Genomic DNA, 18,342 nt, shown 5'->3' on the forward strand with positions numbered 1-18,342 from the left:
TTTATTTATAAGCTATTTTGTTGTAATCAAAAAATCTTATTTCTGAAGAAATTAAAAGAGTAGTTGCAGCAATTCAGGTAATAGGAAGCCACATACATTTTAAGAAAATGATGTGTTTTGAATAATTTCCTTCATGGATTCTTCAGAATTTACAATCTCAATTTGCAGATGCTGAAGAGGTGATTTAGTGACACTAGTAGGATACTGAAATATGTTCACCTGTCACAGGTGATCAGAGTGGAGCTAGGATTTGAATCTATTCTTTTCCACAGCATTTTATATCTCACTTCACAGTAGTATAAATCACAATTAGTCTCAAAATGCTTACAATCTAACAGGAAATTGTACATGCATATATGAAAAAAATGTACTGTAGGTAATCCTCAATCAAGTCTCCATTGTGATGGGTATACAGTAGAAATCATGCTTTAGGGTTTAGAAATGGAGATCAGTATACTCCTAGGTATTTAGCGAAATTTTATTATGTAGCATTATATGTAAATATTGCTTTAAATAAAGGATGAAAGGATTTAAATATTTGGGTAAATTACAACAGGAATAATAGCACAGACAGTGTCACTGTTTATGGAAATGAGTGTGGCTTTAGGTGTGGGCTGAGGAGGGACATTAGGGATGGGTAGACAGAATGACAAAGCTGAAGAGCTTTGGTGAATTTTTGAAATAACGATGGTGGTAGATGAGGTTTCAGAGAATCTTAAATGCTATCTTAAGGAATTTGAATTTATCTTACAGGTAGGAAAGATTGAAGACTTCCAGAAGCACACTGTTGCTTCTGTCAGTATCAGATCTGGAAATGATCAAGGCAAGGTGATCATAAATAAGTAATTGCAAAATGGGGAGTTCCTAAGTTGTAAAGTAGAAATGTAGGGTGGAGTCTTTATGGAACAAATAATAGAAGTACTTGATAGGTGTTTATCAAATCTCATCACAGAGTTATCATTCTGAGAGTAAAGTCACTAGTTCACATAAAGAGACCCTTGAAGCTGCAAATGGGAAATATTCAGAAAAGTGAAGAAAATTCAATGGCAAACTGATTTTGATATGCTAAAATCTTTGATTTTCTAAGTTAAGGAACACTGAGAAAATGGAAAATGGTCACATTTATATAAGATATTAAACCAGTATAATATAATGATGTGTAAGTCAAACGATGAATAATGGACAGGTGAAATTGTTAAGAGAGCTGTTGGTGAATGTGGAAAATAAAGATGGAAGTGGATCAGATTACTGAGAAACATAATGCCATGCTACAGAATCTGAATTTATCTTAGGGGCATGAAACATTGACCTCATCATGGCAGCAAAGTAATATGGTGCCTCTCAGAAAACTGATCTGGCATTTGATTGGAAAAAGACTGGAAACACTGAGACTAACCACAACAATTGATATATAATAGGTGATAAGATTTGAAATTCGGGGAGTCTGTAAAAGAAGAAAGAGGTAAATAAATATAAACAACGTCTTCTTTAAGAAGAACAAATACAAAATTATAATTTTTGGATTAAAAAATGAAGGCCTGTTTTCTCTTCTGAGTAGCAACCATTTCATATCCGATCACATATTGTTAGTATTTATTACAATGGCCCATACATTTGAGCATTCAATAAACATTTCCAGAGCTCATGCTACCTAAGCACATGTAATTTAAAACATGTTAATTAGTGAATTAAATATTTTTTCATACATTTATTGACCATTTTAATATTTAAAAATATCACTTGATAGTGTACTTTTTCAATGAGCCTTATGATTTTCCTTGCTATTTATATGTACACATTAGTTTGAAAGACTATTAAACTTTTATATGTAGTTGTGGCACATTTTTCTCAATAATTCCCTTTTCTTCTAATTTGACTTGTGATGCTTTTTAACGTACAGAGCTTTTTATTTTAAGGTACTCAAATCTACTAATTTCTCCCTTTATAGTCTTCATTTCTTTTATTGCTGCTTAGAAGCTTCCCATTTTGATCTCATAATCACTGAATTTTTCAGATATTCCATTTTTCACATTTAATCATCAATCATTCTAGGGTATAATTTGGGGAATGATCTAAAGTATGTCTCCAACATTATTTTGATCAATATTTCACAAATTAAGTAAGAATTTAATGTAATTTCATTCAAAATATCAGAGGAAGGTTTGAATAATTTGATAAAAGATTCTAAAATATTTCTGGAGGATAAGCCAAGAAAACATTGAAAGTGACTAGTATCAGGTATCACATATTAAACTGGTGATAAATCTTCAGTGGTTTAAATAACTTCACATTAGTGCAAGATTCAATATACAGACCATAGAAAAAATAATTTGTCCTGAAGTCAATCCAAGTGTATGGTAAGAATAATATTACAGACCAATTTGTAAAGAAAAGATGCTCTTATATCTGATCCTGAGAAACTAGATTAACTATTTAGATCTACTTTCTTGTCTTTTGTTTTAAATGATTTACTTAAATTTTTACTATGAAAAATGACACACATGCAAAATGAATTTCAATGCATCTATCACAGAACTTCAATATGTTCTTAATACAGTTAATTATGTTAGCATGTAATAGATTTATTTTCATTTTTAATGAAGAAATAAATATTTCTTAAATTTTATAACATGGTAAACATTGTTAAATAAATCAACATAAACAAAAGATCTTTTAGGTTTTATACAACTTTTAAGAGCATAATTAGTAGAGACAAAATTTTGAGAAGTTCTGAATTAAGTAAATATTGTACCTTAGGTTTCCACCCTCAATTTAATTTACACTGTCAGTTTTAAGCCTTGAATGCTTTGATCCCCTTTCCTTTCAAAGTCACCATGATTTTCTTTACTTCTGCATCCCTTCTACCAACCTTAGTGATAATGAATTCAACAAATTGTTGAAGGATAAGTACCAAATTTTTTGATTTCTATAAGTCAGAAAAGGTGATTTTCCAAAAGTTTCTGATTAATATTTTTCCTTTGTTTAAAAGAGATCCACCAAAGATAGTAATTCTCCCTCAGGATTCATAACAAATGGATGGGAAATCTGATTTTGTCTTCATCCATTTTGTAATTCAGAGTGAAGTTAGTCTGGGAATGAAGTCAATGCATAATGGAGGATATGGTTGAGGAAATTTTTCTGAAACAGAACTAGAGTCACTAGAATAAAACATCTCTTCTGGCTAAGTAATCCAGTAAACTTTCTTTACATTTAAACTAGCTTGGGAAAGATGTTTTATTTGAAACTGAATGAATACTACCTGATACATCTTTTACATTTGTTCTTTCCTATTCTATCATAAATTAATCATCAGACAATCTTGTATTAACATATAACTTTTCAGTTTTACACATTCCATGATTATAACACAAGTACTGAGACTTTTACTTCCATTAGTATATTTTACTTTCTAATAACTGCCCATTTTTAAAGAATTGACAGACAGAGAGCTTTTTTAATTTCTTCACAGATACTAAGGTGGAAGTCAGGAATCAAACCCAGGCCATCTGACTCCAAATCCTTGTTCTTGACCGCTACGTTATACTATACCTAACATGAAGAAGTAAAGATAGTATGAGAGGAAATTCCTTCCAAGGAGTCAAGAAGTGAAGTAGTCAGAGATATAGGACAGGGATTCAAGAGAGATGTGGAAGAATAATCATATAATTATCATTAAATCAATAAACATCATACAACATCCTGTCAATAGTACATTGTATCAATATGACTTATATCTGTAGATTGTGACCTTGGCCAATGGCCTTAGATAGTATTTGTCAAGTTTCTCTCCTTTACCATACTGTATTCTTTTGAAGAAGTCACTTTGTGAAGTCCACAGAATGAATGGGAAGGGAATTGTTCCCCATCTCCTTGATGGCAGAGTATCTTATAAATTATTTAGAATTATCTGCAGTAAATAGTGGTCTCTTTTCCTTCATTTATTTATGTATTTACACATTTACTTACATCAATATCAATATGATGCATGGATAATTATTTTGTACTTTGACTTTAACCCAAGACTACATTATTAATTTAGTTGCTCAAACTGTTCCAGTTTGGTTATTGGGAGCTATTTCAGTTTTCTGTTGTGTACTTTTGCATACACACATCATTTTTTGTATTGGTTTTTTTCTTGTCCTAGCACATCCTTACTTTCTGGCACTATAGTATGCTCTAGGCTCATCCTGTATATTTCTATCCTCAATCCTAGATTCATTCATTTCTCCAAGGTCTTGGTCCCTTTTATTTGGGGAATGGTCTTAAATGCCAAGATCAGCCTGTTAGGTGTGCTTCTAGCTACAGGATTGATGTTCCCAGGCAATCTGAGCTAGCAGAGTGAGGTGATCTACATGTGTCTCAGTTGCTCCACATGTGCATCAGCAATTGGTATTGTCAGTTTTTTTAATTTTAGCCATTCTAATATATGTTTCATTATTGTTTTCATTTGCAATCTTTATGACAAATGACATTCAACATCTTTCAAATGATTATTTTCAAAATATCTTTTTTGGTCAGGTGTCTGATCAGTTCTTTGGCATTTTTTTAACTCTGTGCGCATCTTGTACCAGAATACTTAACTGAATTTTTTTTTATTATCACTATTAGTTTTCCTGTGAAATCTTTGGGATTTTCTATAAAAAGGATCATGTTACATGTGAATGAGAAGCTCTAACTTCTTTTTTCAATTTGTTTGCCTTTTATTTCTTTTCTTAGTTTTTACTCCGGCTAGAAATGACGTCAGTGTATTGAATAGCAGTGGTTGAAGTGGGCATCCGTGACTTGCTACTGATCTTAGGGAGAAAGCTTTCAGTCTTTCACCATTGAAAGTATTTCATAAATTTTATCATTTTGAGAAGGATCATTTCTATTCCTAGTTTTCGGATTGATTTTTTTTTGATCAAGAAATGCCATTAGCTTCTGTCAATTTCTTTTTCTGTATCAATAGATGATCATGTTTTATTTTTCCATTCATTCTATTAAGGTGGTTGTTACATTGATTGATTTTCTTATGTTGAACTAGTATTGCACTTACTCATGGTATCTAATCCTTTTAATATGTTGTTGGATTTGATTTGCTAGTATTTTGTTGAAGATTTTTACATCTATACTCACAAGGGAAATTTTCCATAATTTTCTTTTCTTGTGCTTTCTTATAAGGTTTTGAATAAGGATGATGCCGGCTTCATAGAATGATTTAGGAACAATTTTCTCCACATCAATTTATTAGACGTGTTTATGAATAATTGATGTTAGTTCTTCTTTGAATGTTTGGTAGAACTTACCAGGGAAGCCATCTGGTCCTGGACTTGTTTTGCTGGGAGGCTTTTCATTACCATTTCAATCAATATACCTATCTGTTGTAGGTGTGTTTCTAAGAATTTTCCATTTCATCCTGATTATCTTATTTGTTGGCAAATAATTGTTCATAGTATTCTCTTATCAGCATTTTAATTTCTGAATAAATGGTAATGTCTCCATTTTCATTTTTATCTTAGTTTTTCCAACTTTGTTCTTTTCTCTTTGTCAATCTAGCTCAAGTTTTGTCAGTTTTATTGATCACTGCTAAGAAGCAATGTTTGCTTTCAATGATTCTGTCATTTGTTTTCTATCCTCTATTCCATTTATCTTCACTTTAATCTTTAATATTTCATTCCCTCTACTAACTTTAGGTTTAGGTTGGTCTTCTTTTTCTAGTTCCTCAAGATTTGAGTATAGATTATTGATTTGACAAGTTTCTTCTTTTTAAATTAGGCATTTACATGGATAAATGTCCTCTGAGCTGCCTTTACTGCATAACATACTTATGGTTAAGATGGGTTTCATTTTTCATTCATCTCTAGTTGTTCTGATTTCCCTTTTGCTTGCTTCTTTGGCCCAGTGGTTAAGAATGCATTTTTCAATTTACATACATTTGTGAATATTCTAGTTTTACTTCTACCATTGATTTCTAGGTATATTCCATTTTGGTTGGAGAAGATGCATTGTATGATTTGTGTTGTGACTTAGGTCACTTGTTTTTACCTATCATGGCTTATGGCGGAGTATGCTCTCTGTGCAATTCATTATGAATATGTATTCTGCTGTTGGTGTTGGAGGGTTCTATATATATATATATATATATATATATATATATATATATACACACACACACATGTATATATATATAATCTGTGAGGTCTAGTTGGTCTAAAGTATTGTTTAAGTCCTCTGTTTCCTTGTTGATCTTCTGTGTAAATGCTCTATCCATTATTGAAAATGGTGTCCTTAAACCTCCATTTATTATTATAGAAAAATTATTGTAGAATTTTTCCCATTCAGTTCTGTCAGTGTTCACTTCATGCATTTTGGGACTCTGTTATACAATCACTTGAAGTTTGTAATTATCACACATACTTGATAGGCTGACTCTTTTATTAAAATATAATATCCTTTATTGTCTATCGTAACAACTTTTGACAGTAAACACATTTTTACTTAATGTATAGGTTTAAGTATAATGGGATTCTCACTGTATTCCCTGGTAAAAATCTTTTCCCTTGGAGGACCAGGCCCTTTCAACCCATACAGCTCAGGAATATCAGGAGAGAAAATGAAAATTTCCACATGGGTCGTGTGAGAAGTTTCTTGGACCCATGCATTCAACTTCCTAACATTTGTTCATTGAATGTTGGAATATACTGCACCACGGAGGATGAAGCCCCTTCATCTCAGGGCTTCCACTCCAGGAAAAAATTACAGTTGTAAGTTCTAAAGACCATTCCATCAGTTTTTGAAGTTAGCAATATCTGGATGATCTGTAATGTGATAGAACTAGTGGACCAGTCATTGACAATATCACCTGTCCTTTGCTGTAAGTTGGTTTCTTGGTCCAAGGCAGTGTTATGCACACTCTGTATGCCCTCAGATAATATTACTCCCTGAGACCTTGCATATAGGAAAGATCACCCGTACCTGGATTAGGTGTTGATCAGCTAAGATGAATTTATGTCTCATTCAGGATAGAAAGGGTTACAGTATCCAACTTTCCATTAAGGGGCTGATTGTTCTCTTTGAAGAGTTTTGCCATATTGGGGGTCCCATAGTGGTCTCTATTGCTGAGGAGTTGGACAATTGGCAGTGTTAGGAGATATATCAATTTTGAAAAGTGGGAGCTCATGCCTTTACACATATGCTTGCCTACTTCTGAGTGGCATTCACATACCAATTGAGCCAGCACTGAGGAGACAGATGAAGGAAGCTAGGTGTCCTCAACTGACTCAGTCATTCTGTATACCTGATTCATTAGTGTTTCTTCCTTGAAAGATGTACTCTTGCGGGCATATAATGTTATATAAAGATCTCCCTCCTTCATATCCACTCAACTGGATCCATCCATATGCCTCTTTCATAGATTCCCTGATCCCTTACCTTCAAATCTTCCTTCCTCCAGGCCACTGACAAACATCCAAGCCATTCACTTCATCCTGAATCTATATATATTTGCTTTGGACGACATCTCTTCTATACAATGGAAATGGATGTTAAGTATACAGTTAAAAAGGAGGATTTCCCTTTATTGATGATTTTCAAGGACACTATATATAAAGCTAAATTTAGCAGCATTTAAATTTTGCTATAACAACAGACAAACCTGACCAACCAAGAAGTAAACTTGGCCTTTTCCTCCACTGTCAGCTGGTGATAAGGGAAATTCCATGATCAGAGTAGTATGATGTGAGGCAGGAATGTCAATGCAACTAGGTGGATGACCTGGGGGTATGGTCCACCCGTTTGTGGCTTAGTGTGTCCTCTAACCCAACTCATTTCTTATCCTGAATATACTACTTTTATCTTAAAATGGATTGCTTTTGGGCCTCATGGAAATTATGCTGTTAGTCTGACATATTCTAGCTCATTAATCACATTTTTAGCCTGATGGTCAATTGTCCATTTCCCAGTTACCCTGGCTCTAGCAGGGTTCATGGTACATAACAGAGTTATTTTTTGCATAGACATTTCATCTCTGCTGCAGAAAGCATGGTCCTGCTCTAAAACCACAGAATCTATGTTGTGATAAACTATTGGGGGCTTTCTATACTTTCCATATACTCCACATCTATTTAGTGATATGAAGGAAAAAAACAGGGTAAGAAAGGAAAAGAGCAGCTGGAGTGAACAGAAAAGATAATCTCAGTAATTGCATATGGGGGTCTAGGTATCAGCAGCAGACGTATTGCAAAGAGAGATTTGTAGGACTTGGCAACAGTGTTCACTCACAGGGTAAAGAATCAGTGACACTGATCTATCTCTATTCTGATAAACTATGACATGTGCATTGAAAGTTATTTCTAATTTGAGTGAGTAAATGGTTTATATCTAATGTTACAAAATAAATAAATAGATAATATTTAGCCAGAGCCTTTAGATAGATGCTTAGATTGTGGAAAAATTAACCAGTTCTGAGTATAAAATTTTCATGATTAACATCTCTAGATAATATCTCCTAATGCATCATTTAATAATAAGAGAAGATAGACTTGTAAAGAAAATATAAATTTGTTCCTAAACACTCTAACAAGATTTAAAGGAATTTTCTCTTTTTGTAAGGATTGGAAAATGACTCTCTTTGTAATTATCAAAATATTCCTATGTATCCTGACCTTGGAGCTTGAGGTCATAGAGCTGAATTTTCTCTTTTGTAAGGACTGATATAAACATGAAAGTGATATATGCAAATTACTTATTAAAAATAAAGGGAAGCTTACTTTATTTATTAATTCACAAACTATATATACTTTAGAAAAAGTCTACCCCAGTACCATATTCATTTCTACAAATACTGATTCTGTCAGTGCTATTATTCCCATTGTTCTTGACCAAATATCAAAATTATTTCTATCCTGTATTTGATGAATAGTTTGCTTATAATGTAACTTAACAAAATTTTAACTAAATACTCCAGACCACATTGATCTTTTCAACCATCAAGCATGTTTTATATACCCAAAGTAATCTAGAATAGTCTACATTACTCTCATCTATAAATCCATGCCCATTTCCTTATTATATTCAGGCATTTGAGGTTAATGATAACATACATCTTTTAAAAAACCTAATAAATGGTAATGAAAAGGCAGAATGATTGAAATCCTATCTCTATTCTGATCAACCATGGCAAGTGAACTTGTATTCATTCAGATCCTACAATGATTCTAAGCCATTTCTTTGATGCCTGCGAATTGAGATTTCTAACTTTGAAGAAACACACTACAAAGGAAATTATCCAAAATACACCATTTTTAAAAATACAGGTGTCATTATTTTATCTGAATTGATTCATTTCTTCCATTTTTCTGTTACCCTGGATATTTATAAGATCGCATTGAGCAATGAGTAACAAAGCTGGAAATGCTATAGGTGAATGTGAGAAATGAAGACGGAGGTGGATAAAGTTGGAGAGAATTTTAAATGACACCTGATGGAATTTGAATTTATCTTAGAGATACTAAAGTTTGTAGAGTTTTTCTGGAAGCAGAATGTTGCTTCTGTCAATATCAGGAAATTATGGTCATTGAACTCCATTAAAGATAAATTGATCTAGAAATGATCAAGGGAATGTGAGCTTAAATGAGTAATCAAATAATATATTTTATATTTATAAAATGTCAGAATTTACTCACCATTTTTAGGGTTTTGCCACAATCTAATAATTAGAACATCAAGTCTATCCTTAAAGGAAGATATGTGTATTCAGATAAATATTTTATTTACAAGCAGTCTCAGAGAATTTGCTCTGCTTAGCAGGAAAAAGTTCCACAATGAGTGATATAAACATGAAAGTGATATATGCAAATTACTTAAAAAATAAATATGTGGATATTTATTTCCCAAGATTTCCAAGGCAAGTTTCATTAAAGATGAAGTCTTCACCTTCATCCTGAGTACTCTTTATGTACTTCCTAAGATATATAAATTAACACATCTATGCAATTTTTGAACATAATTCCAATGGTATAGAAATGAAAAATGTTTTCTCAATAGAAAAATACATATAAAGTATAATTTTTTTATAAGTATACTATAAGGATATTCAAAACAAAAACTGACACTGAAATTATTTGGAAATACTGAACCAAATATGTGTACTCTAGATTTGTACACTATCATCATATATATTCACCCAGAAAATGTTTACTGTGGTATGACTCTCTTTGTAATTATCAAAATATTCCTGTGTATCCTGACCTTGGAGCTTGAGGTCATACAGCTGAATTTTAGAGGAAATAATGTTCCCTAGAAGTAATTCCGCCTGTATTTGAAAGAAAACAGAGAATGATTGAAGAAGCTCCTCTGCCTGTTGTACAAAAGGGAATTTGAAAGAAAATAAGACATACTCCATATTAGAATCTTATTTCTTCATAATTCCTATCTCAACAGAGAAGGTTGAGATGACCGAAGCTAACCAGTCAAGGACAACTGAATTTATCCTTACAGGATTTACAGATCGACCAGAGTTGAAGACCCTTCTGTTTGTGATGTTCTTTGCCATGTATCTGATCACTATGGTGGGGAATCTTGGTTTGGTTGCTTTGATTTACATGGAGCATCGTCTTCACACACCGATGTACATCTTTCTGGGTAACCTGGCTCTGATGGATTCCTGCTGTTCTTGTGCTATTACCCCCAAGATGTTAGAGAACTTCTTTTCAAAAGACAGAATGATTTCTCTCTATGAATGCATGGCACAATTTTATTTTCTGCCTTGCTGAAACTACAGACTGCTTTCTTCTGGCAGCAATGGCTTATGACCGATATGTGGCGATATGCAGCCCACTGCAGTACCACACCAGGATGTCAAAGAAACTCTGCATTCAAATGCTCACAGGAGCCTATATAGGTGGAAACTTGCATCCCATGATTCATATAGGGTTTCTGTTTAGGTTAAAATTCTGTGGTTCTCATCAAATCAATCACTTTTTTTGTGATGTTTTTCCATTATACAGTCTTTCCTGTGTTGACCCCTACATCAATGAACTGATGTTACTTATATTTGCAGGGTCAATTCAAGTCTTTACTATTACCATAGTTGTAATCACTTACCTCTGCATCCTTTACACTATTTTCAAAATGAAATCCAAAGGAAGAAGAGGCAAAGCTTTATCAACTTGTGCATCCCACTTTCTCTCTGTCTCAATATTCTATGGTTCTCTTCTTTTTGTGTATGGTCAACCAAGTTCAGTTAAAGAAGAAGATAAAGATATAGTTGTTGCTATTTTTTATACTCTAGTAATTCCTTTACTAAACCCTTTTATTTATAGTCTGAGAAATAAGGAAGTAATAAATGTTATGAAAAGAATTATGAAGAATAAGTCTCATAACATTCTGAAGCAATTATCACCCCCTGTAGCAAACTGATTTTAACATGATAAAAACACTTGTCAAAGTAAGGGAGATTAGGAGAAAATGGAAAATGACAATTTTTATGTAAATATTAAATAGGTAAAATATGATGATGTGTAAGTCAAATAATGTATAAATGGATATATAATTTCAGAATGGAGGGTTTCTACTGAGATATATTTCAAAATCTACGTTATTAGAGTCCATCAGAATGAGAATATGATTACTCCTGTGGTCACAAATTGTGACAGAGAGTAATTAATTACGATGTTCAACAAACTCAACAAAAACTAACAATGGAAGAAAATATAAATTTATTATGGTTGACAAATATATGGAATCCCTAATCGTACAAATTCAGACACATACTAAGTTCTCTAATATTAATCTTTTCTTAACTAACACATCTATAAAATGTCAACTGAGGTTTGAATTTGAATCTCAGTTTTATTTATGTTCTAGTTATTATGTTTGAATTATGGATTCATGCATAATTTGTGTTCTCAAATTAGGAATCCTTAGATATTTATACTCTCAAACTCTGAAAAATTATACCCTTATTATGCATATTTCTCAATCTGTTGTTAAAAAGGATGTTACTAATTTTGAAATCCTCATGGATTTAAATGTTTTCACCTAGTTTGAATCATTGACCATGATGCATGACATTGCAAATTCCTGAACATATCAATTAAATCAACGGTTTGTTCCTTTGATGCTATTACTCATTTTGTTTGTTATTAAAAGTATTCCTAACAGACACTGTTCCAATGCAAAATATTTTTACATTCATTTCAACAGCAGAAATATGTAGATCCTGTGCAAGTATCTGAACAAAAGGTATCAAACACAAAAAGTACAAAATGAAAGAAAAAATATGTATTATTTGTATTAACTTCCAAATGTATGCATGTCTTTAGTCATTTTTTAATATTTTTAAAATATCCTTTATCACCAAAGCTGCACATACACATTATTAAAAATTAGGAAATCAAACAAAAAAATTAGAAGTCATCTACTCCCATAATACAGAAATTACCATCAACTATTTGGTGTATTTCCTTTCAGATATTTTTCACTGCACATTTAGGCAAATGTGTATGTTTTTGTTAAGTTAGATCATAGTGTACAACATGTTTTTGAAACTTGCTTCTTTTTTTGTCAAAGATTCCATTGCAGTAACATTTCATTTCATTTAATACTCTGAACATATTCACATTTACATAACTATCCCAGAAATAACATTTGTACCTGGCTGATTCAAACCAGTAACCAGTCCAGGACCACACACCATACCTGGTTGTAATGGGTCTTGTGTGTTTCTTAATCTAGTACAGTCACAGTTTTTCGTGACAATTACTCCTTCAAGAAAACAAGCCAGATAGCTAGTAGAATGCCCCACTTCCCTCAGTTGAATAGTTTAGATTCCTGACCTACAATGAGGTATAATAAAAATTATATTTGATGGCTGATTTTAGCAGCCATCAAGTATAATAAAAATTATATTTGATGGCTGATTTTAGCAGCTGTTCTGGCTTCTCTGTTCTAGAAGTGGTCAAGTTAGTAGGCCCTGGTGAACCCATCCTGACCCACATTGGGGAAGAGGTGGAGTTCCCATTCCACATGTCACCATATGTGGATGCCAAACACATGGAGATTTGCTGACTCCAGAGCCCAGCTTTTGGCATGGTTCACCTGTACCAGGAATAGCAGGAGATGTTCAGCTCAAGAATACAGAGTTCCAGAACAGGACCAATCTCATCATGGATGAAACTGGAGATGACAGCATGATTCTGCAGCTCCATAGCATCCCCCCTCTGATGAGTGCCTGTAAGGATGCCACTTCCTCTCCAGTGAATTCTCTGGTGAAGCTATTTGGCAGCTGGAGGTAGCAGGTGGGTGACCAGGTCAAGCCACAGCACAGGAGAAGAGGGTTAATTTGGATAGAGCTTCATTGCTCAAGTGTAATGCAGAATCACAGAGAATCACATAGAAAGGGAGAATATTCCCAATTAAAAAAAAAAAAACTATTAAAAACTGGCTTGAGCACCTGTTCTGCATAGGACCTGCGAAGGTGGTCTGTGCACTTGCAGCATGCTGTTCTGAGTGGCACACAGCACGAGCAGGAAGCTGGTACCAGCTTTGGGAGTTTGGGGGCAAAAGCATGGCCTCCATGATTTACCTTATGATTATGGCACTCTGGAACTCCACAACACACAGATCATGCACTGCACCACAGCAAACACCACACCATATATGTGAATAACTTGAATGCTACTGAGGAAAAATATAAAGAGGCACTGGCAAAGGGTTATGTTACAAGTGAAGTAGGTCTTCAGCCCATGCTGAAGTCCAACAGTGAATGCTATATCAATAAAACTATTTTCTGGACAAACCTAATGGTGGTAGAGAACCCAAAGGGGAATTCCCAGAAGGCATCAGGTGTGACTTTGGTTCCTTTGATAAATTTAAAGATTGACAGCTGTATCTGTTGGCATTCGAAATTCAGGTTAGAGTTGACTTGGCTTGGACAAGAAACAGGGACACTTACAGACTGCTGCTTGTTCTAAACAGGATCCATTGCAAGGAATGACAGGTCTTATTCCACTGCTGAGAACTGATGTATGGGAGCATGCTTATTACCTTCTGTATAAAATGTCAGAACTGACTATCTAAAAGCTATTTGGAATGTAATCAATTAAGAGAATGTAAGTGAAAGATATATGACTTGCAAGAAATGAATCAATCATTACCCTGAGTATGTAAAGCTCTTTATGACTCTTTTTGCAACAGTGTAGAATCTGCAGCATACTAATAAGCTTCTGTATTGTAACTGTTCTACATATTGCTTATTGAGATATTTCACAAACAGAACTCAATATTATAATTTCACATTTTAACCATTTAAGTAGGCAACTGTTTGAAAATATTGAATGCTTTGTATGATTTAGTCTTTTGGTGAACATTTTCTTTAGAGAGCTAAAGTAGCTAAGAGGTTATAATTGTCATGACAAAACCCATAAAAAATATCCCATCCCTATACTCATGGAGCCTGTAGGAAAGCCTTTACAATTCTGTTTTATTGCAGTTGTAGGAAGTCCAGTCTTTTGCCCAGTTATTTAACTGTAAAACCCAATGCAGAATGGCAGCATAAAGAGGAATGGAAGTTAGTTAGTCCCCTGGAACAACTAGGAACAACTAGCAAATAACCTGGAATAACTGCTGGGGAACAACCGTGACTGTTCACACGTCCTACACAAACCTAGACTGAGAGGTGTTCTGGTTTTCTAGTGCTGCTGGAATGCAAAACACCAGACATGGATTGGCTTTTATAAAGGGGGTTTATTTGGTTACATAGTTACAGTCTTAAGGCCGTAAAGTGTCCAAGGTAACATCAACAATTGGGTACCTTCACTGGAGGATGGCCAATGGCACCCAAAATAGCTATGTTAGCTGGGAAGGCATATGGCTGGCATCTGCTCTGGAGTTCTGGTTTCAAAATGGCTTTTTCCCAGGGTGTTCCTCCCTAGGATTCAGCTCCTCAAAAATGTCATTCTTAGTTGCTCTTGGGGCATTTGTCCTCTCTTAGATTCTCTGGAGCAAAAGTCTGCACTCAAAGATCATCTCCAAAATATTCTGTAAGCTGAAGCTCCTCTCTCAGCTCTTGTGCATTTTTCAAAGTGTCCCTCTTGACTGTAGCAAGCTTGCTCCTTTGGTATGAGCTTACATAGTGCTCTAGTAAACTAATCAAGGCCCAAGCTGAATGGGCAGGGCCACACCTCCATGGAAATTATCCAATCAGAATTATCAACTACAGTTGGGTGGGGTGCATCTCCATGGAAACAACCTAATCCAAATGTACCAACTTAATCAACAATAATATGTAACTGCCCACACAAGATTGCATCAAAGATAATGGCATTTTGGGGAACATAATACATTCAAACTGGCACAGGAGGGATGCCTGAGATTGCAGCATAAAATCTGTGAGTAACAACTGTGGAACCACACTGGGAGTCCCCTACCCCAATGGCCAGAAAACCCCACTGTAACAGAATGCAGCACTTTCTGAGCAAGCAAATATACCTCAGTCCAGCTCCAACTTGGATTTTAATTAGCAAATGTGGACTGCTGAATACAAGCTACAAATCCCCAACAAGCAGAAAGAGGCTTTTAGTGATGACTGACCTGAAAGAGCTAGAAGACTCCCCTGTCCCAGGTAACACAGAAACCAGGTGTTACCTTTGGCTAATGGGTGAAACTGAGGGGCAGTGCACTGGCTCTAAAAGAGGACTTTCTGTCCCTTTCTCTCTCTTTCAAACTGAGCAGCTCAGTGGAGAAAATTTCAGCTATTTTCAGTTCACAGCGCTTAGACCCAGACAAGGGTGGAGATAGCAGAGTCAGAGATACAAAGAACCGATTCAAGTGCAGATGGTAACTCCCTAGAGGGTGTATCTAACCTAAGAGGAAGGAGGTGGTGCCCAGCTTTACTACTGGCCTTCCATTCAGAACCAGACCCCAGAGCCTGGGAGAAAACAGCCAAAAGAGAAACTAAGGGGACCACACCTTCTCATACCAGTCTGGAGTGACAGGCTGACAGATGTACCTGCTGAGCAGGTTAGGAAAAGCACAGTGGCTAGAGGCCTCACAGTGTGTGTCAATCTAAGACACACCCTCAGAGAAATCTGATACTGAATATTGCCCCCTTCTGAGACCTGAGCCTGTTCTGGTGTGGGAAAACCAGATTGTGGTAACCAAGGAAACCAGATGCCTAGGTAACAGAAAACTACAGTGTACATTAAGCAAGACAAAGATATGGCCCAGTCAAAGGAACAAACTTACACTTCAATCATACATTGGAGAGATTGTTTCACTTTAATGAAATAATCTATTAAAGATTTTCAAAGAAATATGCTAGATCAAATCATTGAGTTCAGGGAAGATATGGCAAAAGAGATGGCTATAAAGAAAGCACTGGGCGAACATAGGGTAGAAATCAAAAGTTTGAAGAAACAACCGGCAGAATCTATGGAAATGAAAGGCACAGCACAAGAGCTGAAAGAAACAATGGAGACATACAACAGCAGATCTCAAGAGACAGAAGAAAACACTCAGAAGTTGGAGAACAAGACACCTGAAAGTGCGTACACAAAAGAACAGATAGGGGAAAGAATGGAAAAATATGAGCAACATCTCAGGGAATTGAAGGACAACATGAAGTGCATGAATGTAGGTGTCATGGGTGTCCCAGAAGGAGAAGAGAAGAGAAAAGGGTCAGAAGCAATAATAGAGGAAGCTTGATAAGACTATGTTTGGATTTCTCAGTAGAAACCATGGAGGCAAGAAGGAAGTGATGTGATATATTTAAGATATGAAAGAAAAAAACATCAATCAAGAATTCTATATTTGGCAAAACTGTCCTTCAAATATGAGGGAGAGTTTAAAATATTCTCTGACAAACAGGAAACGAGAGAGTTTGTTAGCAAGATACCTGCTCTACAGGAAATGCTATAGGGAGCATTACAGACAGATAGGAAAAGACAGAAGTGAGAGATCTAGAACACAATTTTGGGTGATGGCAGCACAGCAATGTAAGTACACTGAACAAAGATGACTGTGAGTATGGTTGAAAGAGGAAGGTTAGGAGTGTGTGAGACACCAGAAGAAAAGAGGAAAGATTAAGACTGGGACTGTATAACTCAGTGAAACCTAGAGTGCTCAATAATTGTGATAAAATGTACAAATATGTTTTTACCTGAGGGAGAACAAATGAATGTCAACCTTGCAATGTGTTAAAAATAGTCTGGTATTGGGGAAAATACAATCAATGCAAACTAGAGACTATAGTTAACAGAAACATTGTATTATGCTTCTTTTAATGTAACTAAGGCAATACACCAAAGCTAAATGTCTGTAAGAGGGGGACATAAGGGAGTGGTATGGGTCTCCTGACATTAGTGATGTTGTCTGACTCTTTTATTCTACTTTAGTTTAATTCTATCTTTCCTTTTGCTGCTTTTTAGCTGTCATGTTTTTTTTTTTCTTTTTTTCTTTTGTCTCTCTACCTTCTTTGATTCTTCCGCCTTCTTTGTGGAAGAAATGGAGATGTCCTTATATAGATAGTGGTGATGGTGGTGAATACATAAATATGAGACTATACCATGAACCAGTTGTTTACTCAGGATGGAATGTATGGTGTGTGAACAAAACTGTCTTAAAAAAAAAAAAATGGGTTGATGAAGAAACCTTGAGGGCACTATATTGAGTGCAATAAGCCAGACACATAAGGACAAATATTGCATGGTCTCACTGATACGAACTAATTATACTATCTAAACTGATAGACATGAAATATAGTTATCAGGGTATATAGGATGACGCTAAAGAATGAGGAGCAGTTGCTTATTTTGAGCAGAATGGTCAACGAGCTTCAACTTAAGTGTTTGGAAATGGACAGAGGTGACGGTAGCAAATTGTGAAAATAACTACCAGTGCTGAATGGTGTGTGAATGTGGTGGAAAGGGGAAGCTTAGAGTCACATATGTCACCAGAAGGAAAGTTGCAGGTTAAAAGATGGGAATGTATGAAACAGTAAACCTTGTGGTGGGCAATATCTGTGATTAACTTTACAAATATTAGAAATCTCTTTCATGAACTAGAACAAATGTATGACACTATAACTAGAAGTTAATAATAGAGGGGCATATAGGGAAAAAGATACCTATTGCAAACTATGCACTACAGTTAGTAGTATTTTAACATTCTTTTATCAATAGTAACAAACGTAGTATACCAATACTATGAGTCAACATTGGAGGGGGTATGGTTAGGGGTAGGGGAGGATTTTTTTTGTCTTTACTTCTTTTCTGGAGTAATTAAAATGTTATAAAAATTGAAAAATATTAATTGTGATGATGGATGCACAGCTATATGATGGTATCATGGGCCTTTGGACAATTG

At 34.8% G+C, this 18,342-nt stretch overlaps 2 pseudogenes; both read left to right on the forward strand.

Moving 5' to 3' along the window:
• The first annotated feature begins 10,430 nt into the window (after nucleotides 1-10,430).
• On the forward strand, nucleotides 10,431-11,397 carry LOC119531566 (annotated as a pseudogene).
• A 2,079-nt stretch (nucleotides 11,398-13,476) lies between these two features.
• LOC119531618 lies at nucleotides 13,477-14,123 on the forward strand (annotated as a pseudogene).
• Nucleotides 14,124-18,342: the final 4,219 nt, after the last annotated feature.

The sequence above is a fragment of the Choloepus didactylus genome, chromosome 1 (assembly GCF_015220235.1).
Source record: "Choloepus didactylus isolate mChoDid1 chromosome 1, mChoDid1.pri, whole genome shotgun sequence".
NCBI lineage: Eukaryota > Metazoa > Chordata > Mammalia > Pilosa > Megalonychidae > Choloepus > Choloepus didactylus.